The following is a 17,142-nucleotide window of genomic DNA, read 5'->3' as shown; positions in this document are numbered from 1 at the left end:
TTCTTTCTCCAATAGATAAATAACACTTATAATTTGTCAATTAAAAATTTTTAAAAAGCCTCACAGCTCAAAAAGTGCTCATATTCCTGAAACTTTTTAATTACGGTGTGCCTCTCTCTGATCTGCTGTTTTCTTTTATGAGGGGACTTTTGCTGCTCCTGAAGTTTTCTCCTTTATCCTGTTGAGTATGTAATTTCTCTTATCCTACTCTCCTCAGTCAGGTTTTTGAATGACCAGACCATCTTTCTGGAAATCACTCCATATGTTCCTGTATTTAAGTGATGCCTAGACTTTGGCAACTGCTTGATAAGTTTGCCTCAAGCTTCCTATGAAACAATTTAGGTTGGAGCTGTCTAATTTGGTTGGCATTAGGGAAGTTGTAATTTGGTGGCAAGTAGGTACATTTTATTGGGGGGGTCATTTGCACTGTACTCACCAGGGTGGGCATGGAAAGCTTCTTCCCTGCAGCCACTGCTATTGGCAGGGATCACATAAGTGATTTGCTCTTTGATTCTGAAGGAAGAAGTTCTCTGGTGCTAATCATTTTCCATGTTTACAGCTCTCACGTTACATAGGTGACAAGAAATGAAAACGAATGAAGGTATTTGGCTCAATAGAGGTAATCAGAGCTTTATAAAAGGAGACTAGCTCAACCCACCAACACAACCATCATCATTCACAAGACATCTTTACCCTGGCTCTGCACAACATACTGTCTTGTTTTGGTGCTGATGGAATTAGGGGTATTTTTTCATGATGTTAAATAAGTACTTGTCTTAAAGAAGTACTAAAATCTGTAATGTCTGCCTCGTTTAATTTTAGTGATAACTAAGTATGCATGTCCATGCACTTATTATTAAGGGAGAAAAAACTTTTCTCAAAGCTTTAATTTTCTTTCTAGTTGCTTACATAAGCCAAACTCAACTCTCTTTTACTTTGACATACCTAGTCCCGATCACATAGTTACCTTGAGACCAGGCATATTATTCCTTACTAAGCCATTCCCAAGTATTGTCCTGAAATGGATTCTTTGAAACCATGAGGAGGAATTGTTGGTGGATAGATTCATACCACAGGCTGATGAGCATCCTATTAGGTTGGGAAGAACTTGAGGTAAGGAGTTGAGATGAGTGGATAACCTTAATAGTACAAGTCTGACAAAGTAATTGTTGGTTTCTTGTTTTTTTTTTTTTTTTTTTTTTTTTTTGGTGTTGTTGTTTGTTTGTTTTTGTTTTGTTTTGTTTTGGTATCAGAGATTGAACTCAGGGGCACTCAACCACTGAGCCACATCCCCAGCTCTACTTTGTATTTTATTTAGAGACAGAGTCTCACTGAGTTTCTTAGTGCCTCACTGTTGCTGAGGCTGACAAGGAAATGAACAAACTTCACTGAAGATACCTTCACTGAAGATGCCTTCGAGGAAGGTGATATCAATACCCATTCAATAAATACTTACTAAGCACCTCTGATATGCCTAATCCTGGGCTTACTGCTAGAAAATTAATGTTTCCATGAAATTATGATTTTGGAAGATAAAGATGGTGCAGAACCAAAGTCAGTGTCCTTGCAAATCACCTGTCAGTCAAGCCAAGGAGGGTCACTCAGGTGGAGGCAGAACTGTTTGGTGTCTAAGGGTATGATGTAATTCCTTTAAAATGGAATTTTCTCTTCTGCTTGGTCCATATAGTAGGAAATGGTGACCTCAAAGTCTTTTAATTTCTTTTCTTTAAAGGACCAGCCCAGATTGAGACCAGACACTTATAGCCCTTGTTATAGTTTGGACCTCATGTGTTTGAAGGCTTGGTCCCCAAAGCAGCAACGTTGATAAGAGGGACTTTGGGTAAGTGATTGGATCATGAGAGCTCTAACATTATTAGCTCTAACATTATTAGTGGATTGATATATAGATGGATTCAGAACTGAATGGTCTATTCAGTGGTGGAAACTGTAAGGGTTTAGATCTGGCTAAGGGAGTCAGTCCCTGAAGTGTGTCCTTGGGGACTATATCTTATCCCCAGGTGCTCACTCTTTCTCTCTCTCTCTCTCTCTCTCTCTCTCTCTCTCTCTCTCTCTCTCTCTCTCTCTCTCTCTCTCTCTCTCTCTCTCTCCCTCTCTCCCTCTCCCTCTCCCTCTCCCTCCTGCTTTCTGGTTGTCATGAGGTGAGGTGAGCAGCTTTCCTCTGCTATGCTCTTTTGCCAGAATGCTCTCTGACTTGCATCAGGTGCAAAGTGATAGAGCCAGGTGAACATAGACTGAAAACTCTGAAACTGTGGGTCAAAAAAACTTTCTTCCTGCAAGTTGAATTTTTCTTGGATATTTTGCAACAGTGATACAAAACTGACTAATATAGCCTTGATTCTGAATTTTCAACTCTAGCCCAATTTTGGTTGCCTATGGCCAGAAGGGTGATCACAGAGGACAAGTATGTCTGGGGTGCTTAGCCTGACAAAAGACATTTTCCAGGGGGGATGGGAGTTGTTGAAAAATGGGTGACCAACCTAAATGTGTCCTTTTTATGCCACATTCAAGTGGTCTGGGAAGGATGTCAAGGGTGTGAATCCTTCTATATGAGTTTGCATGAGAACAGATGCTGCAGTTTGGACTCATTGGCATGTTAAACATTTCCTTCAGACAACTTCAAGGACAGAAAAATGCCAGATATTCTCTGGCATTGTCATATTAACTTTTGACAGTTTTACCTTACTACTCTGATTGTAAAAAGAACCAATGCTGGTCCCCCCTCCTAAGCAGAACAATACTAATTGATAGCATGTTTTAATTCATAAATAAAATTTAGTATATATTTAATCCAAATGAAAAGCTAATATACATCTGAGTAAAAGTAACATTTTATTATTCTCTCAACCTGATAATCTTTATGTCTGCAAAATTCTTGACTGGTTGCATTCTAATCCTCTTTGTTTCTTACACACCACTATTTGAGTATCCAAAGGCAATTGTCAAAGCTCATGTAGTTGCTGTTGTCCCTGAGCTCCTGGGCCTGCATCATTCCTCATTTGTCGATATCCTTGTTATTGATGATGGCAAGTTTGGCCTTTAGTATCTGATGGATGGAGCCTCTGGCTGGGTTTATAAATTGTAATTTCAATGGGACACTGTAAAAACCTAAATACCTGTGTGGATTCTTGGCTTGACCTTTTGACTTGGACAGATCGAACAACAAGGTGAGAACAAGTAGAAGAGGCCTCTCAGAGGCAGAGGGAATAAATCAAACTTTACCTCTCTACTCACTCTATTAATTTATGAGTTCACATTTTCAACAAAATATTGAAACAATATTTTGCAGAGTAAGAATATGGCAGTCTAGATTTCTGATCACTAAAGTCAATGGCCACCATCATGATCATCATGATGAATGCTTTGGTAGAGAAGTAGAAGTGTTAGTAATTAGAACAAATTAAAAAAAAAAAAAAAAAAAAAAAAAAGAACCTAGGTAATGTACTGACCAGGACCTCTGGGGAATTGAGAGAGTCCCCAGGAGGAGAGATGCAAATGATAAGCAGGTGTCATGGTGAAGGCATGGAAATCTTGTTCTAGGTACAGGGCACGGCTACTTTGGAGAGAGGGGTTCAATATATTTTGGAAGATCCATGGAATCCCAGGAGCATAGATGTTCCTGTGACCTGGGATGTAGCAGGAGTCATACTGTATAAGCCTCATAACCAACCACAGAACCTGGAACTCCTCCCAAAGACAATGGGAACCACTGAAATTTTAGACATCCTCTTCCTTTGGCAGCTCTGGCTCCTCCTGAGGGTCACCAAGGCTTTATACCAAATCCACAAGTCTGTTTTTATAAACATTCCCAGGCCCATGTTCACTTTACTTGTATGCATGAATTAGAAGTAGATTAAAATAAAGAAAATGTGTGTTTCTGGTCCTGTCTCTGGGATCAGCAGAGGCCATTTCCCAACTTCCTCTCTTCATACAGAGTTCCTGCAAACCCTTGAGATACAAACCCTGGAATCCCCTCCAGCTCAGTCTCTTGCCTTAGCAGAGGATTGACTTCTGTAGAAGTCTATGACATATTTTTGCCTCTGCTAACCTGGCAGGGCCTGAGTTACTTTCCTTCTGAGGGATGCAGGAACCATTTCTGTATGGTCTATAGATAGTTCAGACAGGCACCAAAGACAGAGCTGTTGCAGTGAGGCTGTGCAAGGATCCCCATAGGACCCAATCTGCCGGAGGTTTACTTGGGAACAAGGAGGTTATTTTCTTCTCTCTTGTGCTGCTTCACTCTGTGCATCCACTCAGGTGTCCTTCTTGCCTCATCTTACCATTTGCATCAACTGGGAGATGATGGAGGATGAAGCAAAAGTTGAGGAACACTCCAGTTTTGTCAGCAAGATCAGTTTATGTATTCTATGCCGGCCGTGCAGAAGACAAGGTTAAGTACCATTCATTTCCAAGTTTTGTTTCTGAATTTGGTTTCTTAAGACCTGAAGATATTGATGGGGATTTAGTCAATAATTTGAGCCCTGGAATTGAGCCAACTTGGGCTGGAATCCTAGATCTATCACTTACTGATCACCTGAGTGGCAAATAACCCCTTGGCTTCTTCTCCAATAGAATGGGAACAAAGGTGCCTAGTTCAGAGGGCTGCTATGAAGATGCTCAATACATAATTAAAAGTAAGCCATTATTAGTATAATGACAAGTGGTGGAAAGCAAAGACTCTAAGGGTATGGAACTCATATCCCCTAGGACATTCAAGAATGTCTGCAGGATGAAAGTGACAGGATCCTTCCTATCTCCTCTTCACATCCTGATCACCTGCTTTGCTTTCACTTGAAGGATCTTAGCACATCAACAGGACATGTGTAAGACAAATGGGAGTTACACCAGCAAACCAGAACACATTGGGAACACAAGGATGGATTCAAATGTGGCTTTCATCACTGTGGTCTTGTTTGTTGAGTTAGCAGCCCTGCTCAGAGAAGACAGCCTTATGTCACAATTTGTTTATACTGGAGATTGCTGAATGTTTGTGCTGGAGGTCTGATGCTTGTGTCTCCCTAAAATTCATAGGTTGAAACCTAATGTGATGCAATAGTATTAAGAATTGAGGCCTTTAGGAAGTGATAAGTCATGAGGGTGGAGCCGTCATGAATGGGATTAGTGCCCTTTTAGAAGAGACCTAAGGGAGTTTGTTCACCCTTTCTACCATGTTAGGACATACAGAAAGTGCCACCTCTGAGAAGCAGGCCCTTACCTGACACCAAATTTGCTGGCTTATTGGTCTTGGTCTTCCAAATCTCCAGAACCATGAGCAGTAAATTTCTCTTTATAAATTATCTTGTCTAAGGTATTTTGTTATAGCAGTAAGAACAGATGAAAGAGTATCATAAATGAGAAGAAAGTGGTTTTAATTTCAAAACTTGCTTCAAGCAGGCCAGGTAAACACAAAGCCCAGCACCATATGGTCCTGACTGGTCCTGCCAGAATAGGGAATTGGGTTACCCCTAAGTGGCCTTTGACTTACAGGGGACATGAATATGAAGAATTTGTGGATGCTGCTGCTTTTTGTGTTCTGTAAGAGAATCAAGCTACACATTTTAGCTGCAACTCTGAGTCTTCTGCTATTGTCCACCTTAGGGTTCCTTATCTAGAAGAATGGGGTCAAGGGTACCAAGAATGATCAGGGAGGAAAACAACCAGAAAAAAAAATTCCTTCTTCCTTTTGGCAACCATCCACACACAGGGCTTAAATGATGACATTCTAGATAATGTTTTGGAATTTCTGAAGTTTCACCCCATGGGCCCCTGTATTTGCTGGTTACTAGTTTTCAAGGCCAGGCTGACATGAGACAAATGGACCAAATTTATCAGCTCACCCAGTCCTTGTGGCCAGGGTCTGTACAGAGGTCACTCAAGCCTTCTGACCATGTGTTTACTTGTAATCCTGTGGTGAAGTCAGGTAACACAACCAGAGCTACAGCTGCAAAGATTCATCACCATCTGCATCCATTCATCAACAGATGTTTGATGCCCACAGTGTACCCAGCACTGAGCTGACTAAGATCTGGGGTAGGAAAGTCTTGGCTCCTTCTCTCAGGGTCACAGCCAAGGAGGCAATAGACAAGCAGATTTTACAGCATGGTGTGATAAGGACCTGGTAGGATACCAAATTAGCAAGGGCGCCCAGCCCAGCTCAGCCAAGAGATAATGCTTACATTGCAACTTTAAGAAGATTCATAGGTTGAATATTACGCCCCCCCTCAATTAAGTTAACCCCTGAACCTCAGAATGTTCTTATTTGGAGTTGAGTCTTTATAGAGGTACTCAAATTAAAATGAGATAATTAGGGTAGAATTTAACCCAATAAGACTGGTGTCTATATGAAAAGGGGAAGATTTAGGCACAGAGACCACCACATGCACAGGGAAAATGCCATGTGAAGAAAGGAGCTATGCTACCTCAAAGCAAGAAACTACCAGAACCTAGGAGTGAGACCCAGAACAGCTCCTGTAGCACCTTCAGAGGGAGCATAGCCCTGATACCTTGGCTTCAGATTTTTGATCCCTAGAACTAAAAAATAATTTTAAAAGTTGGGTGTTTTTAATATTCTCAGTTTGGGGGTATGCTGTTACAATAGGAACTCAGAAACTAATTTAAGGACTCAGGGACAATCCAGGGTAGAAAGCGGGGAAGGGATTCCCAAACCCACATATGGAGACAGGGACCACGGTGTACTGTTTGTTATCACTGGGACATAGGAACAGGTAGGTAGGCTGTGGTAATAGTTAGTCTGGAGAGGGCTGGAGTCCCTTCCTCTCCCCCATGGTTTGAATGTTTGTGTCTCTTCCAAATCTCCTGTGAAGTACAATCTACAGTGCACCAGCACTGAGCTGCTGTGCCTTTAGCAGGTGATTAGGCCATGAGGTCTCTGCCCTCAGGAATGGACTAGTGCCTTATGAAAAGCTTTAGGAGGCAAGTTCACCCCTTCAGTTCCTTCTGACACTTGAAGGTAAGAGTGTTCATTCTTTCTAGAGGATGCAATAGCAGCAAGGGCCAACTTGGAAGCAGAGAGCAACCCTCTCCAGACATGAAGCTGCCAGCACCTTGATCTTAGACTTCCCAGCCTCCACAACTGTGAGAAATAAAACACTTCTGTTCTTTGTAAGTTAGTGAATCACAGGTATTTTGTTATAGCATCAGAAAAGGACTTTTTCTCCACCTGGATAACTGCTGGATCCTGTATTTGTTTCAGTTTCTCCTATAACGCAGACTGAGAGGCAGATATTGCTTGATCACGGAGACCTTGATCTGATGCTGTACTGAGAAATATGAATTTTATCCTAAAAGAGATAAGAGTTACCAAGGAACGGTAGCACAATCAACCTGCACCTTGGGCAGTGTTGCAGAGACTGAACTGCAAGGGGTGGTGTTCAGTGAGGGAGGCACTGTTGTTCTTTAGAGGTCACTGTGTGACCCAGTCAGAAAGTGAGGAGACCTGGAATCAAGGAATCCTGTGGATAAGGGAATAGGAAGAAGGGCCAGCAGGAGCTGCTGTTGAGGAAATGGTGACAAGGGATGGGCAGGAGGGGTGGAAGGGCCTGGGAGACTAACTGGATACTGAGAGTATTCATTGACCAGGAAGGAGGAGGAACTGTTTCTGGCAAGGGAAGATGTGTGGTGTTGGGGAAGTCTGCTATTTGAGAAGCTGGAAAAACCTGTCACTGGAGGTATCCTGCAGGGGCCTGGGTCATGTGAGAAACTTAAGGGCCTTATCCCAACTCTTTCCTAGTATAGTCCAAGTTACCAATGAAAGATGTGGAGAGGAGAGGGAAGCAGGGCTGAAGGTGACCTTAAGTTCCTTCTGAAACACTCTCCACCCTTTATCTAAAGGAGTCATGTTAAAAGGCTTTCTTCCTCCTTTCCCATGGCCAGGGTCCTGACTGGAATCCTGGGGTCATACTTGATGGACCATAGCTGGCTGCTCAATCCTGCAGACCCAGGGCTGAACTGAGAGGTACATGTTTATTCATGGGACAATTTTTTTTAAATTGGTTCATTTTAGTCATACATGACAGTAGAATCTGTTTTGATGTAATTTTATAAGCATGGAATATATCTTATTCTAGTTAGGATCTCATTCTTATGAATGTACATGGTGGTGTAAATCATTGTGCTGTTTTCATATATGTACATAGGAAAGTGTCAGATTCATCCACTGTCTTTCCTTTTCCTATCCCCCTCCCTTCTCCCATTCCCCATTGTCTAATCTAATGGACTTCTATTCATCCCCCGTATTGTGGGTTAGCTTCTACATTTCAGAGAAAACATTTGACCTTTGGCTTTTTGGGGACTGAATTATTCCACTTAGCATGATACTCTCCATTCATTTAATGGCAAATGTCATAAAGTCATTCTTCTTTATGGCTGAATAATACTCTATTATGTATATATACCACATTTTTCTTTATCATTAATCTGTTGAAAGGCACCCCATAGCTTAGCTATTGTGAATTGAGCTGCTATAAAGATTGATGTGTCATTGTAGTATGGTGACATTAAATCCTTTGGATATATACCAAGTAGTGGGATAACTGGATTAAATGGTGGTTCCATTCCTAGTTTTTTTTTTTTTTTTTTAAAGGAATCTCCATACTGCTTTCCAGATTGGTTGCACCAATTTGCAGTCCCACTGGCAATGTATGAGTGTAACTTTTCCCCCAAATCATCTCCAGAATACAAGTAGCAGTAAACGTCTCAAAATAAAAAATATAAAGGGCTGGGGCTGTCGCTCTGTGGTTAAGAATTTTCCTAGGTTCAATCCCCAGTACCCGTCCCGCCAAATGTTGGCATGGAACAACTTTTGAGGAACCCATCTTAGAGATCCAAGTCAGTTTGCCAATCTGAGCATAACAACTTATAATCCAAATGCCCCACTTTTCACATTTTGTGGATTTGCCCTATACTTGATCATTGTAATTATGAGACAACGGTTGAGTCAGGGGCAGGACCCCTGGGCTTGGAATGTGGAGTGCTTACCTGGATCTGGCTGCCACAGGCAGATATGCAGTTTGGTTCATTTCACTCAGCTGCCCTGGGCCTCAGTGTCCTCACCTCTGTCCCAGCTCAAGCCACCATCAAGCAGATTGCAGAGGGGTTAAGTAGAAGCATCTTACAACTGTACGTTATATTATATTATTAGTGTTGTTATTAAAATCTTCCCTGCTGAAGATCACTGTATTATTTTCAACTCTGCGCTGGGAGGTCATTCTCAGTATTTGATCTCTCTCCATTCATACCTCACCTTTTTCCAAACTGACTTTCTTTTAAGACTCACTTTCAGGCCTAGATTATGGTAAGATCCATTTTCCATTAGTACTTTTCTGTCACCTTTTTTTCAAGTGACTCTTGTAGTATTCGTTATGCTTCTATTGAAGAACACACTCACTTTCCTGCTAGCCTGACCTGGTGTCTCTCCTACCAGCTGCTGGCTACATTCAAGAAGGATACAGTCATTTCCCTGTCCCACAACAATGTAAGTTATCTTATGCTCTGCTGAAGTTCTGCATGGCCACCTTTCACAGATGAGGGAGGAACTGGATTTCTCATCAGAGGATGCTCAGAAAGATAAAGGGGAAAGTTTATTACTATTGATATTAATTAGCATTTAAAAAGTGCTCAATATAGCTTAGAGAGAGGCACAACCTCATCATGATCCAGAAAAAATAAGAGGAAGAAGTAATCATGCTGTTTCTAATTATAATTGAACCCTTGAACCCTTGATTGGATGCCGGGATTCCCAAACCTTTCAGCACATCAGCTTCCTAATGCTGAGAGTACTGAATCTGCAGAATGATATCCAATAATCCACACCCACCATTCTCTTTTCTTTTCTTCTTTCAGTACTGGGGATTAAATCTGGGAATGCTGTGCCATTGAGCTACATCCCCAGCCCAGACCTTTTTATTTTTTTATTTTGAGAGATAGGGTTTTGCTAAGTTGCCCAGGATGTCCTCATACTTGCAGTGCCCCTGCCTCAGCCTCCCAAGTCACTGGAATTCCAGCCATGTGCCATTGTTCCCAACCAGGAATCTACATTTTTAACAAGTTTTCTCAGGAGATTCAGGTGTGCCTTTCAGTTTTGGGACTGCTGTTATGTTTCTTGAGCAGATGTGTCTTGGATGGTACTATTGGGTATTGAAGGTTTTTGATCACTCTCACCTATTCTTCTCTTTTATTCATCTGATCAGCATTTTATTGAGGGATGACTTTGGATCAGAAGCTGTACCATGTGCTCCATGAGCTTTGGCAACAGGTGATGAGAAGGAAGGACACAGGTCAACTCCACGGACCCAGCCTCCTCCCTCATCCTTGGCTGGATAAGAGGCCTGGAGTTTCTCTCCAGAAGGGACAGAATCTGTGTGGCTAGTAACCCAGACTACTGTAGAAATAGAGGGAAACTGTGCAACTTTTCCCTTCTGTTGTTATTGCTTTTTGCTTTTCTGTCACAGACATTTATGGATCCAACACTTTTTGAAGATTAAATGCATACTGTGGAGCCAAGTTGCTCCAGGTCCAAATGCCACACATGGAAAGGGTGGTACTGGGCCAAGTTTCCCTGTGACATGGGTCCTCCTAGTACAGAGAAGGTGACATGAGTTCATGATGTGTCATGTAGTGAAATTAAGGCCCAGGCACAGAAAGAGCAGGATGCGGCAAAGGGACAAGACTACTCTCACGGAGCTTGTGTTCTGTTCAATGAAGATAAAATCAGTTTGGATGATGCTTCTGCCATAAAAATAATAGAACCAGGTAATGAGATGAACAGTGACTCTCAGGGATGGTGTTAGGAGGAGGAAAAGACTCCCCTTACCCTCCTAAATCCCACAACTAGCTTGTGAGATAATTGGACAACAGGCAAATTAAAAGGAGAAAAGGTATACTAATCATTTTTAATATGCGCATGGGGGTATCACAGGAAAAAATGTGAATGGTCAAAGAAGCATTGAGATTTGAGGACTTATATAACTTCTTGGTAGGGGAAGGTGGAAGTATAGGATACTTGGGGAGAGTAAAGGATGTTTAGTAAAGATGAACAAATTCTTGGAAGAAGAAATGGAAAATATATTAAGTTGTGACAAAGTTTGTCTGGCTGTGGTGTTGGACTTCTGGTATCCTCTCCTGTGATAGGACTCAATCTTCCCTGGTTGATGAAACTCCCAGGGAGGGGATTAAGGAGTTCCTTTTGGAGGATTTGTCTTTAGGCAGATAAGGGAAGTTCAGAGAAAGACTGCCTATATTTACTGTTTTTCAGGTGTCTTTGGCTCAAAATGATCAATATACTAAAGAGGCATATTTTGGGGTGGTGTGTCCTGAACTCTTTTCAGGGTGAGTCCACTGAGGAGGTGCAGGCTCAGTGGAGGCTGAACAGCCAGCCTTACAAAGATCTGGAGTCATGGATAAGGGGGTACATTCCAGGCTAAAGGAAGAATGAGATAAACTGGATGATCCAACTCCAGTGAGCAAGGGAATATGGGAACAGTGACCCCAATAAATAGGCAGGGATCAGACCCTGTGGAGCCTTGGAGACTACAAGGGGATTCAGGATTTTTGTAACCATAGGAAACTTTTAGGCACAGGAGATTATTATTTAATTTGTGTGTTTAAAATATCCCTTCTTGTACAATTAAAATATCATTAGCACATATCCAAACCTGAAGCTAGGTGGGTTCCAGAAAAAAATTCAGATTTATCCATGCATTAATACATGGCCTGGGAACATCAGCAACATGTAAGTTTGCCTCTTCCTTACCCTTGTGGAAACATTTCCTAAATCTCATCCTATGAAACAGGGCACTTAGGTACAAGATGCCTGGAAGGATCATAGGAACATAGGAATCTTTCATATAAAGCTGTCTTTGAAACAGAAAGAAACTGGCACTTTGTGTTTAAAGGCTGGGGATGGGTAACCTTTGTCATCCCCATTGCTGCTGGGAGGCACCTCCTAGACTCAGGAGAACCCACATTGAAATGACTGCTTTAGATCATCAGCATGATCCATGACTCAGGAGAAGAAAACAGATATCAGATATTTTCAGTGAGGATATTGGCCCAGTGTAGGAAAATATTGTCCTTTTGATTCTTTCTTCCTTTGGTTTCACCCTCATTCACATTATAATTTCTAACTAGCATCTTTACATGAAGGCTGACAAGGAAGGTCAGTGTTGTTAGTAAACAGCCAGAAAAGGACTTTTGCAGGGAAGGAGTCTGGAAATTGAAATAAGATATGGGGATTTTCTACTGATTCAGTTTATCTGAGCTCTCCCAATCCAATAACTACAGAGAATCAGGAACTGTGGTAAGGTTGAGGTCATTTTCTTTGTTCTGTTACTTGTCACATTTTTTTTAACCTCTTTTTAGTGTGTTTATATACATACACATATATATACACACACATACAAACGTACACATATATGATTAGTATATATTTCTAACATATTCATGTAGAAATATATACACATATACACATGTCTGTATGTACACTTGTATATATGTGTGTGTATATATACACACATGCATGATATGGATATATACCTAAGCCATATGTGATCCATGCCCATGTCCCATGAGGCACAGGCATAGTTGGTGAAAGAGGATTGGTATTGGTATTGCCAACCATTTTTTTGGTCAGGGATTTAGACCTACTCTAAATAGAAGCCATCCATCTCCATAAATGTGGGATTCACATGCCTCCATGTGCATGGGAGAGCTGGAAAATTTATACTTAAATTTATATCACCTTCTTCTGTTCATTCTACAAAGATTCCTTGATTACTAATTAGAGGTTAGCATGGTCTGGGAATACAATAATTAATAACAATAACCACATCTAAGGAGCTCAAAGTCTTGTAGGGAGACAGCCATGTAAACATATAATTAAATGTGAGATACAGTTGTCTCTTTCTATCCATGGGGAATTGGTTCCAGGACCCTGTGTGGATAGTAAAATTTGTGAATGCTCAAGTCCCTTATATAAAGTGGTATTTGCACATAGTCTATGTATGTTCTCCTGTATATTTTATTTCTAGATTACTTATAATACCTAATAGAAAGTAAATGCTATGAAATACTTGCTATACTGTTGCTCAGGGAATAATGAGAAGAAAAATGTCTATACACGTTCAGAATAGATACATTTTTCCCCTGAGTAATTTAAATCTGCAGTTGGTTGCCCATGTGGAACCCAGGGATGTTGAGAGAGTATGGCTGTATTAGGGTAGAGAAGGGCCTGTGGTGTTGTGGGAATCAGAGGAGAGAATTTTCAACTCTGCTGGGGCTGGGAAAGCAATCAGAGAAGACTTTCCAGTGCACAGGGATTTTGAACTGTGTTTGGAATGATGGGCGGGAGATGGCTAGGGGTACAAGGACATTGTAGACAGGACTTTGAGTGAAAGGCAAGGAGGCACATAACACCATGGTCTGTTTGGGAATTGCTGGGGATGCTGTGAGTGGAGCATAGCTATGTTAGTGGGTTGATATTAGGAGGAATACACATGATGATTCCAGAAGGGCTGTCTGGGCAGGGCATGGAGGGTCCTAGAACACTCACCCTCTCAAGACAGTAGAGGGGGTTTAGAGGGAAAGGGGACTATAGGCAAAGGACCAGCAGCAGATTGTATATAGAGTTGAGGGAACAGATGAAGATTAATCCTGTGGATAGTCTGCATTTGGATAGAGGCACTTTCATGATCTACCTAGCTCAGCCCAATGGAAGACTGAAAGCTAAATGGTCCCTAACACATTCTTCAGTGTCTTTGGTGGCCTTCTAGCTTTGATTATTATTATAGTCCATGCATAACCAGGAAGGAATTATACATATGCATTTCCCAGTGGCTATTGCTAAGCCAAAGGGAGAAGAACATTTGCATTTCTTAAAGAATTGATTGAGATTCTAAAGCTACACTGGAAAGTTAATAGTAAAAAACACACAGCTTGAAAGACTTTGCTTTTTGGCATGAAGTACCAGACCAGATTGATTCTAACTGTGATGCAGTTTTTAATTAAGTGTTTATAATGAGACATTTATAACCACTTGAGGGGCCTTTTTGGTTCTTTGGGGAGGAGACATGAAGGAGATGTCTGTGATTCTAGCTGAAATTAATTTATAAACAGACTTCATGTGTATTTAGAAAGACTCAGATAAGAGAACACACTTTGTGAGATGAAACTTGTCATATAAATTAAAACTGAATACAGTGGGGGAAAACTTGGAGAATATACATAGGTTAAGAGTTTTTCACTCCAATCACTTGCTACAGGAAACCACATTAATACTGATTAGGAAATTAGATAACACTTTTACATCAATTAATTCACATTTGATTTTGATTTAATAAGCATCATGTTAAGTAAATAGAAAATGTTTCCTTAAAGCAGTAGAGCTGGAGATCAACTGCCGTGAAGTAGATGGAATTGTATTTCTTATGGAGTCATTAAACTCAATCAGTGGTTTGCTATTAAATTCACAATGACAGCACAGGCCAGTTCGATAGAATTTGGCCAATACTAGACTCAATTATGTTATTCATCACAGGGGAGAACTATAAAATAGCAGCTAAATTTCCTCCTTTTTGCTGCATTCCTCTAAGAATGTGGTTCTGAGCTCTACTATTGCTATCATTTTTATATATGTTTCCCTTAGGCTGGGCTGTGCCTCTTAGAAGAGGGATTGGTATCTAGTATTTGTGCTTTCTTTTGTGTTTGGGATTTGTATTTAACTGTTTGGGAATCTGTGGCATACTTCATAGTGTTGGTTCAGTTCTTTCTAGCTGCTCTCTGACTAAAGAAGTCAGATAAAGACCTGAGGTTAAAGACACAAACAAAAGGAAAGACATTATTAAGAGAAGTTGTTTTTTAAAATTTATTTTTTAACTGATAAATATTTGTGTATTTATGAAGTACAACATGTTTTGATACATGTATACATTTTGGAATGACTATAAATCAAGCTATTAAACATGTATGTACATTACATTACTGTGTTAGTCAGTTTTCTATCACTGTGACAAAAGACCAGACATAATCAACTTATAAGGAAGAGAGATTTATTTTGATTCACAGTTTCAGAGGGTTTAGTTCATGATCCTTTGACCTATTGCTTTGGGGCCTGTGACAAGGCAGTACATCATGGTGGGAGTATGTGGCAGAGGAGGTCTGTTCACTTCATGGCAGCCAGCAAGCACAGAAAGAGACAGGAGGGCCCTAGTGTTCCCTCAAAGAGCATGCCTCCAATGACCTAACTTCCTCCTAGTAGACTCCACCTCTTAAAGATTCCACCACCTCCCAATAGTACCCCAGGCTGGAGACCCAGCCTTGAACACATGTTCTTTTAGGGGACACTCTAGATCCAAACTGTAGTACTTGTGTACTTATTTTTTGTGGTGAGAACACTTAAAATCTATTCTTTTAGCACTTTTCAAGTATATAGGTATTGTTATTAGTTATAGTAGTCATGATGTATAATAGATCTCTTGAGCTTATTCTTTCTATGGGAAATTTTGTGTCATATGACCAATATCATCCCAATTCCCCTGTATTATTGCTTACAAACTTTGAGTAATTGCCATTTTACTATCTAAGAGTTTTGATTTTTTAGTATTCCACATATAAGTGACATCATATGGTATTTGTCTTTATGTGCCTGGTTTATTTCACTTAACATAATGTTCTTCAAATTCATCTATATTGTCACAAATGACAAGATTTCCTTCTTTCTAAAGAATGAATAATATCCATTTATGTATATGTCTGCATTTTCTTTATCCATTCATTGACACTTAAGCCAATTCTATTTCTTGGCTATTGTGAACAGTTGTACAATGATTATGGGAGTGCCGATGTCTCTGACACTGATTTCATGTATTTCAGATATATATCCAGTAGTGGGATTGCTGTATTTATTATGTGATAGTTTTGTTTTAAGTTTTTGAGTAATCTCGGTAGTGTTTTTCCACAGAGACTGGACCTATGTACAATTCCACTAACGGTATACAAGGCTTCTCTTGTCTCTACATTCTTTGGTCTTTTTAATAATAGCTATTTGAATAGATGTAAGGTGATTACTGTGTGCTTTCAATTTTGCATTTTCCAGATGACTAGTGATGTTGAGTATTTTTTTCTAAACCTCCTGGCCATGTGCATATCTTCTTTTGAGAAAAGTCTTTCTTGGTCGTTTACCAATTTTTTATTTGGTTTATTTTCTTGCTATTGAATAGTTTGAATTCCTTACATACTTTAGAATTAATCCCTTATCATATGTGTGATTTGCAAATATTTTCTCCCATTCTATAGGTTGCCTTTCACTCTCTTGATTTTTTCCTTTATGGTGCAGAAGCCCTTTAGTGTGATGTCCCATTTGTCTTTTTCTGCTTCATTGCCTATACTTTTGGGGTTGTGTCAAAAAAGCACCTTTGCCAAGATCAATGTCAAAAAACTTTCTCCTTATGTTTTCTTCTAGTAGTTTTATAGTTTCAAGTTTTTCTTTTAAGTCATTTATCAACTTTTAAAAAATATTTTTAAGTTGTAGATGGATATAATACTTTTATTTTATTGATTTATTTTTATGTGGTACTGAGGATTGAACCCAGTTCCTCTCGTGTGCTCAGCAAATGCTCTACCACTGAGCTATGACCCTGGACACATTTATCCATTTTGAGTTGATTTTTGTATATGTGGTTAGATAGGGGCTCAATTTTATTCTGCAATAGACATTCAGATTTTCCCAGTACCATTTATTGAAGACACTGTCTTTACCCCATTTTATATTATTGATATTTTTGTCAAAAACATAAATAACATGTGGATTTACTTATGGGCTATCTAGATTGTTCCATTGTTTATGTGTCCATTTTTGTTTTTGTTGTTTTTACCAGCACCATACTTTTTGATTATTACAGCTTTATAATAGATTTTGAAAGCAGGTAGTGTGATGTCTCTAGTTTTATTCTTTTTACTTAAGATTGCTTTGATTATTCAGAGTCCTTTGTGATTCTATATGTATTTATGGATTTCTTTTTCATTTCTGTAAAAATGTCACGAAATTTTGATAGGGATTGCACTGAATCTGTAGATTGCTTTGGACAGTATAAATATTTTAACAATATAAAT

The sequence above is a fragment of the Sciurus vulgaris genome (assembly GCF_902686455.1).
Source record: "Sciurus vulgaris genome assembly, chromosome: 1".
Lineage (NCBI taxonomy): Eukaryota > Metazoa > Chordata > Mammalia > Rodentia > Sciuridae > Sciurus > Sciurus vulgaris.
Note: the sequence above shows the minus strand (reverse complement) of the source record.